Here is a 10000-nt window from a genome sequence, read left to right as displayed (position 1 = left end):
AGGTGAACGTACAAACTAACAAACAGATATGTGACTGGTCTAACATAACCACCGTCCACTGTTGGTCTAACATAGCCACCGTCCACTGTAGCTGGTGGAATTGGTACAGTTGGCTTCATTCATTCCGGGACACTGACGTCTCCTTAGCTTTCCATGAAGTATACCGGAATGAATGAAGTCAACTGTACTACGCTGTTAAAAACACGGCAATTTTAATAGGAAATTTTCCTTGAAACTATACTGTTCTCAACCGTATTTCAGTAAAATACAGGAGACCGTAATTTTTACTCTAGTTTGTTATTATTTTTTGACGGGTTGGTAGCCGTAACATCACTCATTTAAAGGTTTAAAAGTATTAAAGGCCGCTCATGAATGGCAGAGGCAAGGGACAGTGACATTGCCCTATCAAGCAGGACAATACCCTCGAGACTGACCATATATTATATGATCAGCGCCCAAGCCCCCTCTCCCCCCAAGCTAGGATTAGGGAGGGCCAAGCAATGGCTGATGATAACACAACAGATAGACCTATAGGCTTCCCCCCACCACCTTAGCTCACAAGCATGGTCAGGATGCAGACACTAATGAGACTGAGCGGGACTCGAACCCCAAACTGGCAAACATCAGGCAGAGATTTTTGTACCATTTCTTACGGCAAATTCTTAACAGTGGATAAAATGATCTCTGATACTATATGAACATCTATGGAAACTGGTATAGAGTTTAATATTCTCACACCAGAAACAATAATAGCTTTGGTTGCTGATATAAATATGGTTTCTGTACCTGAGGAAATTTAATCTGATCGAAGCTAGTGGATGATTTTTAAATGTGGGGGTTAATACGGTAGGTGAGGATTTTAAACACCCGTTGCCATACGTGTACAAGTCCTCAGTATGGGTATGCAAGTTTTGCTATTGCTATTACTTCTGTGGATAGGAACATACACATACACGTGTGTGTGTGTGCATGTATGTGTACACACACAAACACACACATACACACACACACACACATATATATATATATATTTAAATAAATAAATATATATATATATATATATATATATATATATATATATATAGTATATATATATATATTTAAATAAATAAATATATATATATATATATATATATATATATATATATATATACATATACATATTATGTAAATATATACATATATATATATGTATATATATATATATCTATATATTTTAATATGTATATAATATATACTGTACATATATATAAATAAACAAATTATATATTCAGTAGATATATATATATATATATATATATATATATATATATATATATATATATATATATACATGCATACATACATATATAATACGTAAAACAATCTAACAAATGAATCGAAGATATGCCTCACTGTGTAGTCTTTTCCCTATCTATAAAAATGTCTCTAAAACTGGTTTCATACGAGTCTCGCTGGCCTTCCTCTTTCTTTCTTTTTAACTTTCCTTCTTCTTCTAAAGGCAAAGCAGAACATATAGATGGACAGCGTCATCATCATCATTCATCATCATCATCATGATAATCTTTGGAAATGAGTTAATATCTATCTAAAAGGTTAACAAAGATCACCAACTATACACAATTTTTTTTAATGAGGCGCATTTGCACCGACACGCACCTAACAGGGTGATGGAACGAATAGTTCTCAAGATACCTTACATAAAACAAAAAGAAATTTACTGCAACAATTTAAAAAATGCAACCCTTGAATAATGTAATTTAAAAAATGCAACCCTTGAATAATGTAATTTTTAAAAATGCAACCCTTGAATAATGTAATTTAAACAATGCAACCCTTGAATAATGTAATTTTAAAAAATGCAACCCTTGAATAATGTAATTTTTAAAAATGCAACCCTTGAATAATGTAATTTAAAAAATGCAACCCTTGAATAATGTAATTTAAACAATGCAACCCTTGACTAATGTAATTTAAAAAATGCAACCCTTGAATAATGTAATTTAAAAAATGCAACCCTTGAATAATGTAATTTAAAAAATGCAACCCTTTAATAATGTAATTTTAAAAAATGCAACCCTTGAATAATGTAATAAAGTATCTCAAAACTCCTCAAAATTATAACCTTTAAACAACGTAATATAGCATTTCAAAACCAACAAAAATACAACCCTAAATTAATGTAATTCAACATCTCAAAATTCCCCAAAATTACAACCTTCAATTAATATAATCCAAAGTCTCAAAACCAACAAAAATACAACTCTAAATTAATGTAATTCAACATCTCAAAATTCCCCAAAATTACAACCTTCAATTAATATAATCCAAAGTCTCAATACCAACAAAACTGCAACCCTAAAATACTGTAATTCAAACACCAAAAAATACAAAATTCGAAGAATTCAACTCACAGGCTAATCTCGCAACTCTAAAATTATATAAAATAAAATACAAAAATTATTCAATTAGAAAGTTCCAAAAATTATCAAAATATAGTTTAAAAAAAAAAAACAATTAAAATATGAAGTTAAAAAATGATAAAAAATAGTTAAGAAATGATTTAAATAGTTCAAAAAATTATCAAAATATAAAATTCAGAAAACAAAAAGAAATTTACTACAACAATTTAAAAAATGCAACCCTTGAATAATGTAATAAAGTATCTCAAAACTCCTTAAAATTATAACCTTTAAACAACGTAATATAGCATTTCAAAACCAACAAAAATACAACTCTAAATTAATGTAATTCAACATCTCAAAATAACTCAAAATTACAACCTTCAATCAATATAATCCAAAGTCTCAAAACCAAAAAAAACTACAACCCTAAAATAATGTAATTCATCGTCTTAAAATCCCACAAAATTACAACCTTCAATCAATATAATCAGACATTTCAAAAACAAAAATACAACCCTAAAATAATGAAATTCAGCTTCCAAAAATTACAACCTTCAATCAATACATTCCAGTCTCAAAATCAACAAAAATACAACCCTAAAATAATGTAATTCAGCATTTCAAAACCCAACAAAATTATAACCTTCAATCAATGTAATCCAAAGTCTTAAAACCAAAAAAAAATACAACTCTAAAATAATGTAATTCAGCCTCTCGAAATATCCCCAAATTACAACCTTCAATCAATATATTCCAAAGTCTCAAAACCAACAAAAATACAACCCTGACATAATGTAATTCAACATCTCAAAATTCCCCAAAATTACAACCTTCAATCAATATAATCCACAGTCTAAAACCAACAAAAATACAACCCTAGAATAATGTAATTCAGCCTCTCAAAATTCCCCAAAATTACAACCTTCAATTAATATAACCCAAAGTCTCAAAACCAACAAAAATACAACCCGAAAATAATGTAACTCAGCCTCTCAAAATTCCCCAAAATTACAACCTACAATCAATATATTCCAAAGTCTCAAAACCAACAAAAATACAACCCTAAAATAATGTAATTCAACATCTCAAACACCAAAAAATACAAAATTCGAAGAATTCACCTCACAGGCTAATCTCGCAACTCTAAATCCTTCCCCCCCCAAAAAAAAAAAAAAAAATATATATATATATATATATATATATACATATATATATAAAATAAAATCTAAAAATTATTCAATTAGGAAGTTCCAAAAATTATCAAAATATAATGATCAAAAGACTATTAAAATAGGAAGTTCGAAGACTTATTTAGGAAGTTCAAAAAATGATCCAAATAGTTAAGAAATGATTTAAATAGTTCAAAAAATGATTAAAATATAAAATTCAGAAAATGATTAAAACAGAAAGTTCAAAAAAAAATATAAAAATAAGTTAAAAAAGTGATAAAAATAGAAAGTTAAAAAAGTGATAAAAATAGAAAGTTAAACAAATTAATAAAATAGAAAGTTGAAAAATATTTAAAATAGAAAGTTGAACAAATTATTAAAATAGAAAGTTGAACAAATTATTAAAATAGAAAGTTAAAATAACCATTAAAATAGAAAGTTCAAAAAGTTATTAAACTAGAAATTTAAACAAATGATTAAAATAGAAAGTTAAACAAATTATTAAAATAGAAAGTTAAAATAACCATTAAAATAGAAAGTTAAAAAAGTTACTAAAATAGAAATTCAAACAAATGATTAAAATAGAAAGTTAAACAAATTATTAAAATAGAAAGTTAAAATAACCATTAAAATAGAAAGTTCAAAAAGTTACTGAAATAGAAATTCAAACAAATGATTAAAATAGAAAGTTAAACCAATTATTAAAATAGAAAGTCAAAATAACCATTAAAATAGAAAGTCAAAATAACCATTAAAATAGAAAGTCAAAATAACCATTAAAATAGAAAGTTCAAAAAGTTATTAAAATAGAAATTCAAACAAATGATTAAAATAGAAAGTTAATCAAATTATTAAAATAGAAAGCTAAAATAACCATTAAAATAGAAAGTTCAAAAAGTTATTAAAAAAGAAATTTAAACAAATGATGAGAATAGAAAGTTAAACCAATTATTGTAATAGAAAGTTAAACCAATTATTATAATAGAAAGTTCAAAAAGTTATTAAAATAGAAAGTTCTTGACGAACATTCATCAACCACTTACCTAATCTCAAACCAGGCTTTCTCCTTGCAATAACCTCAGCACAAAAATTGCTTATGCAAAACTGTCTATTTGGGACAGTCACTTAAAATGTCTATTTCGGAGTCACTTAAAATGTCTATTGTAGACACTTAAAATGTCTATTTCGAACAGCCACTTCTCACTCCCTTTTGTCGTTAATCCACCTGAATTCTTAAAAAAACTCAATTTCTTAGTCAATGAGAGAAAAAAGTCCTATAGAAAGATTTTCCTTTCTTTTTTAAATGAAAATATATGAAAAAAAAAACTGTTAATTTCACAGTTAATGTGTGAAAAAGTCACACAAAATTTTCCTTTCTTTTCGAAATAAAAATATATAAAAACAATTAATATTTAAATCAGTCTATGCAAGAGATCACAAAAATATTTTCTTTTTACTTTTGAAATAAAAAATATATGAAAAAAAAAAACTGTTAACTTCTTAATCAATCTGCGAAAAAGCCATATAAAAAGGCAGTATTTATGAAAAAAAACTTCACGACGTAAAAATAATTACTGAAATGAAATTGAACAGTTTTCCTGGTTGAACACAAAGCAAATGTTTTCTACGCAACACCAGGAGTATAGTACAGTCTTTCCAACGGTTCGTAAAGAATAAATAAATATATGTGTATGTATATATATATATATATATATACATAATATATATATATATATATATATATGCATATATATATATATATATATATGCGTGTACATATATAGTTATATATACATATATATATATATATATATATTATACATATACATATATATATATATATATATGTATATTATATATATAATATATATACATATATATGTATATATACATATACATATATATTCTAATTCACTCTTTAACGAAACCATGAACACGAAAAAATATATATACAAACTATCTTTCCACAGTATTTTCTATAATCCACTTACGAAGGGAGAAAACCGAAAAAAAGGGTACCGAGAGAGAGACTTCTTGGACGTTCACTGCCTCGACTTCTGAACCTTAGGGCCAAACAACGCTTTGGGCTCCCCTCTCGGGGGGGGGGGGGGGGGTCCAGAAGATTGGCACGGTGCCTCATAGCTGGCTGGCATCAGCATTACACCATGTTGATGTGCTCTCTCTCTTCCTCAAGTCGAAACATACATTCATTCTCTCTCTCTCTGTCTCTATTTTATATACACAAATATACATGATGCACACGTGTATGGGTACGCCAGATTGTGCGTTTGAAGAATGTGTGTGTATGTATGTATGTATGTATATATATACATATATATATATATATATATATATATAGATATAGATATAGATTATTAATTTATTTATGCATAGGCATATATATAATACATTATACATATATATACAGTATATATATATATACAGTATATATATATATATATATATATATAATATTTATATATATACAGTACATATATATATTTATATATATATACAGTACATATATATATACAGTACATATATATATATATATATATATATCCCATAAGACTTCACACGTAAAACATCGTGAAAACCATTAAATATGAAATAAACCACTTTAAAGAACATAAATACACATTAATATTGCTATCACCTATCATCATCACCTTCAATACTATCACTATCATTATTATCAATCATCATTCTTTCACTTCCACGAAGAGAAAGAGGCTGCAGGAAGAACAGAAATGCGAGAAAATGTGAGAAATTGCGAGAAAATGTGAGAAATTTCGAGACCCTCCCCGGAGGATGCAAAAGCTATCTGAAATACCTCTAATGGTTTCTTCTTCTTCTTCTTCTTCTTCTTCTTCTTCTTCTTCTTCTTCTTCTTCTTCTTCTTCTTCTTTTATATAATCTGTTGTTCTCACTCGACTCTTTAGATTATATAGCATGCATATATAAAGCTCATGATTTCATGACCTTGAGGTAATAAGTAAGATGTACACATAATCATTATTAGCTTCATAAATTATTATTTTTTTTTTTTTCGAACATTTTAACCTGTTTTCAATAACTTATTTTCTTGTGATTTTCTGTTAATAATAATAATAATAATAATAATAATAATAATAATAATAATAATAATAATAATAATAATAATAATAATAACAACAATAATAATAATAATATTGTTATTATTATTTTTATTATTATTATTATTATCATTATTATTACATGCTAAGCTATAGCCCTAGTTGAAAAAGCAAGGTGCTATAAGCCCAAGGGCTCCAACAGGATAAATAGCCCTGCAAGGAAAGGAAACAAGGAAATAAACAAACTACAAGAGAAGTAATATACAATATAACTAGTTTCCAAGCTTCACCTTGACTCAGGTTCGCTCAAACCCGACTCCTCTGGTCTGTTGTAAATCCAAGTAACAATCCGTGGTGTCTGTTTTTAATTCCGGTCACCCATTCAAGGACTGACCACGATTCGGTAACGTTTGACAGACGGCAAAAGGGTTAAGTACTCTTGATCACATTATTTACCGGGTCTAATTGCATAATTGCATTAGAGGACAATCGTATTCACTTGATTATTCATCTAATTATCATAACAATTCAATTTGAACCTTTTTATTAAATTGGATTTCTGAATTTCGGCCCTTCAATCTAAAAGTTAAGAGGTTGGGCAGCTAGATTGAAAAAAGAAAATGGGAAGAGGTATTTTAGAATAAGGAAAATGGGAACGGAGGTATTTTAGAATAAGGAAAATGGGAACATGTATCTTAATAGAAAGAAAATGGGAACGGAGGTATTTTAGAATAAGGAAAATGGGAACATATATTTTAGTAGAAAGAAAACGGGAACGGAGGTATTTTAGAAGAAAGAAAACGGGAACGGAGGTATTTTAGAATAAGGAAAATGGGAACATGTATTTTAGTAGAAAGAAAACGGGAACGGAGGTATTTTAAAAGAAAGAAAATGGGAACGGAGGTATTTTAGAATAAGGAAAATGGGAACATGTATTTTAGAAGAAAACGGGAACGGAGGTATTTTAGAATAAAAAAAATGGGAACATGTATTTTAGAAGAAAGAAAACGGGAACGGAGGTATTTTAGTATAAAGAAAATGGGAACATGTATTTTAGAAGAAACAAAACCGGAACGGAGGTATTTTAGAATAAAGAAAATAGGAACATTTATTTTAGAAGAAAGAAAACAGGAACAGAGGTATTTTAGAATAAAAAAATGGTAACGTATTTTAGAAGAAAGAAAACGGGAACAGAAGTATTTTAGAATAAGGTAATTGGGAACATATATTTTAGAAGAAAGAAAACGGGAAAGGAGGCATTTTAATAGAATGAAAACGTGAATGGAGGTATTTTAGAAGAAAATGAGAACAGGTAGTTTAGAAGATAGATAACAGGAAAGGAGATATTTTTATAACAAAGAAAACCTGAAGTATTTTAGAAGAAGGAAAATGGAAACAGAGGTATTATCAAAACTAAATGGGAACAGATGTATTTTAAAAGAACACGGAGAGGTATTTTAGAAAAAAGAATACAGGAGAAGAGGTATTCTGAAGGAAATATATGGGAACAGTGGTATTCTAGAAGAAAGAAAATGGGAACAGAGGTATTTAAGAATAAAGAAAATAGGAACATGTATTTTAGAAGAAAGAAAATGGGAATGAAGGTATTCTAGAATAAAGAAAATGAAGTGGAGGTATTTCTTAAGAAAGAAAATAGGAAAGGAGGTATTTCAGAAGAAAACGAGAATATAAGTATCTTAGAAGAAAGAAAACAGCAATGGAGATATTTTACAAGAAAGAAACCGTGAACAGAGGTATTTTAGAAGGAAAGAAAACAGGAAGGGAGGTATTTTACAAGAAAGAAACCGGGAACAGAGGTATTTTAGAAGATAAAAAAACAGGAAGGAAGGTAATTTACAAGAAGGAAAATGGGAACGGAGTTATTTTGGAAGAAAACAGATATAGAAGTACAGTAAAAGAAAATGGGAAGAGATATTTTAGAAGAAAACGGGAAAGGTAGTATAGTAAAACAAAGAAAACGGTAACAGAGGTATAGTAGAAGAAAGAAAACGGGAAAGGTAATATAGTAAAACAAAGAAAACGGTAACAGAGGTATAGTAGAAGAAAGAAAACGGGAAAGGTAATATAGTAAAACAAAGAAAACGGGAATAGAGATATAGTAGAAGAAAGAAAACGGGAACAAAATTGTGAATCTTTATTTCCTACTTTCTGTCTTGGATTTTAACTTTGTTTAATAAGAATTCGCTCTCGTGATGATGTGTGAATGGGGTGTTTATGTTAAGAGAGCAACTCACAGTTTCCCCAGAGCGACCAACGCTTCTGAATAAATAAGTGAGTAAGTACCTTGGCCCAAGGCCTGTCCCATTAGCCGAATTATAGTGACTCTGAAGGATTGAGCAATCTCACAGATTGGAAAGGTATTTACACTCAAAATATGAAACAGGTTTAAGGTTTTAAAGGTCTCTTGTGAATGGCAGAGGCCAGGGACAGTGACATTGCCCCAGGAAGGACAATAGCCTAGAGACGGACTATATATACATATGTTTTGGTCTCATTAAATGGGGGGGGATTAGGTCTCCTACTAATAAAAACAAGAAGAAGAAGAAGAAGAAGAACAACAACAACAACAACAACAACAACAACAACAACAACAGAAGAAGAAACAAAAGGAGGCTAATGGAAAAGATGTAGTCAAATACCGAGGGAAAACACCGTAACAGAGATGGAGTCTTCGACTGTCGCGAGAAAATGTTTCAGAAAGATTACGATTCAACCAGCAGAATATATGTAGAGCTGGGGCTAGGGAGGCCATGCCGCCGGTCGGGACAGGTCGTAGATGCATTTGAAGGAAAAAATATTTTAGTGGCTGGACACCAGGAAGGAGGAAACAAATTTACACTCAAAATATGAAACAAGTTTAAGGTTTTAAAGGTCTCTTGTGAATGGCAGAGGCCAGGGACAGTGACATTGCCCCAGGAAGGACAATAGCCTAGAGACGGACTATATATACATATGTTTTGGTCTCATTAAATGGGGGGGGGATTAGGTCTCCTACTAATAAAAACAAGAAGAAGAAGAAAAAGAAGAACAACAACAACAACAACAACAGGAGAAACAAAAGGAGGCTAATGGAAAAGATGTAGTCAAATACCGAAGAAAAACACCGTAACAGAGATGGAGCCTTCGACTGTCGCGAGAAAATGTTTCAGAAAGATTACGATTCAACCAGCAGAATATATGTAGCGCTGGGGCTAGGGAGCCATGCCGCGGGTGAGGGGTCGTAGATGCACATGAAGGAAATATTTTAGTGGCTGGACACCAGGAAGGAGGAAACGAAATTTACACTCAAAATATGAAACAGGTTTAAGGT

General features: G+C 29.6%; 1 protein-coding gene across 7 annotated transcripts in view; it reads right to left on the bottom strand.

Moving 5' to 3' along the window:
• The window catches only part of LOC137618227 (FYVE and coiled-coil domain-containing protein 1), a 220024-nt gene that overhangs the window by 47829 nt on the left and 162195 nt on the right, over nucleotides 1–10000 (bottom strand). Inside the window, exons 1-2 of one of the 7 annotated variants that reach the window (XM_068348362.1) lie at nucleotides 5566–5672; nucleotides 4618–4806 (exon numbers count right to left, since the gene is read on the bottom strand). The exons of 5 other annotated variants lie outside the window; for them this stretch is intronic. The gene's annotated coding sequence lies outside the window, so the exon portion shown is untranslated. Of the gene's footprint in view, nucleotides 1–4617; nucleotides 4807–5565; nucleotides 5673–10000 lie in introns of those variants that run through there. One more of the 7 variants, XM_068348363.1, reaches the window with a different exon arrangement.

This window comes from Palaemon carinicauda, chromosome 24 (assembly GCF_036898095.1).
Source record: "Palaemon carinicauda isolate YSFRI2023 chromosome 24, ASM3689809v2, whole genome shotgun sequence".
NCBI lineage: Eukaryota > Metazoa > Arthropoda > Malacostraca > Decapoda > Palaemonidae > Palaemon > Palaemon carinicauda.
Note: the sequence above shows the minus strand (reverse complement) of the source record. Positions and strands in the feature narration are given on the sequence as shown.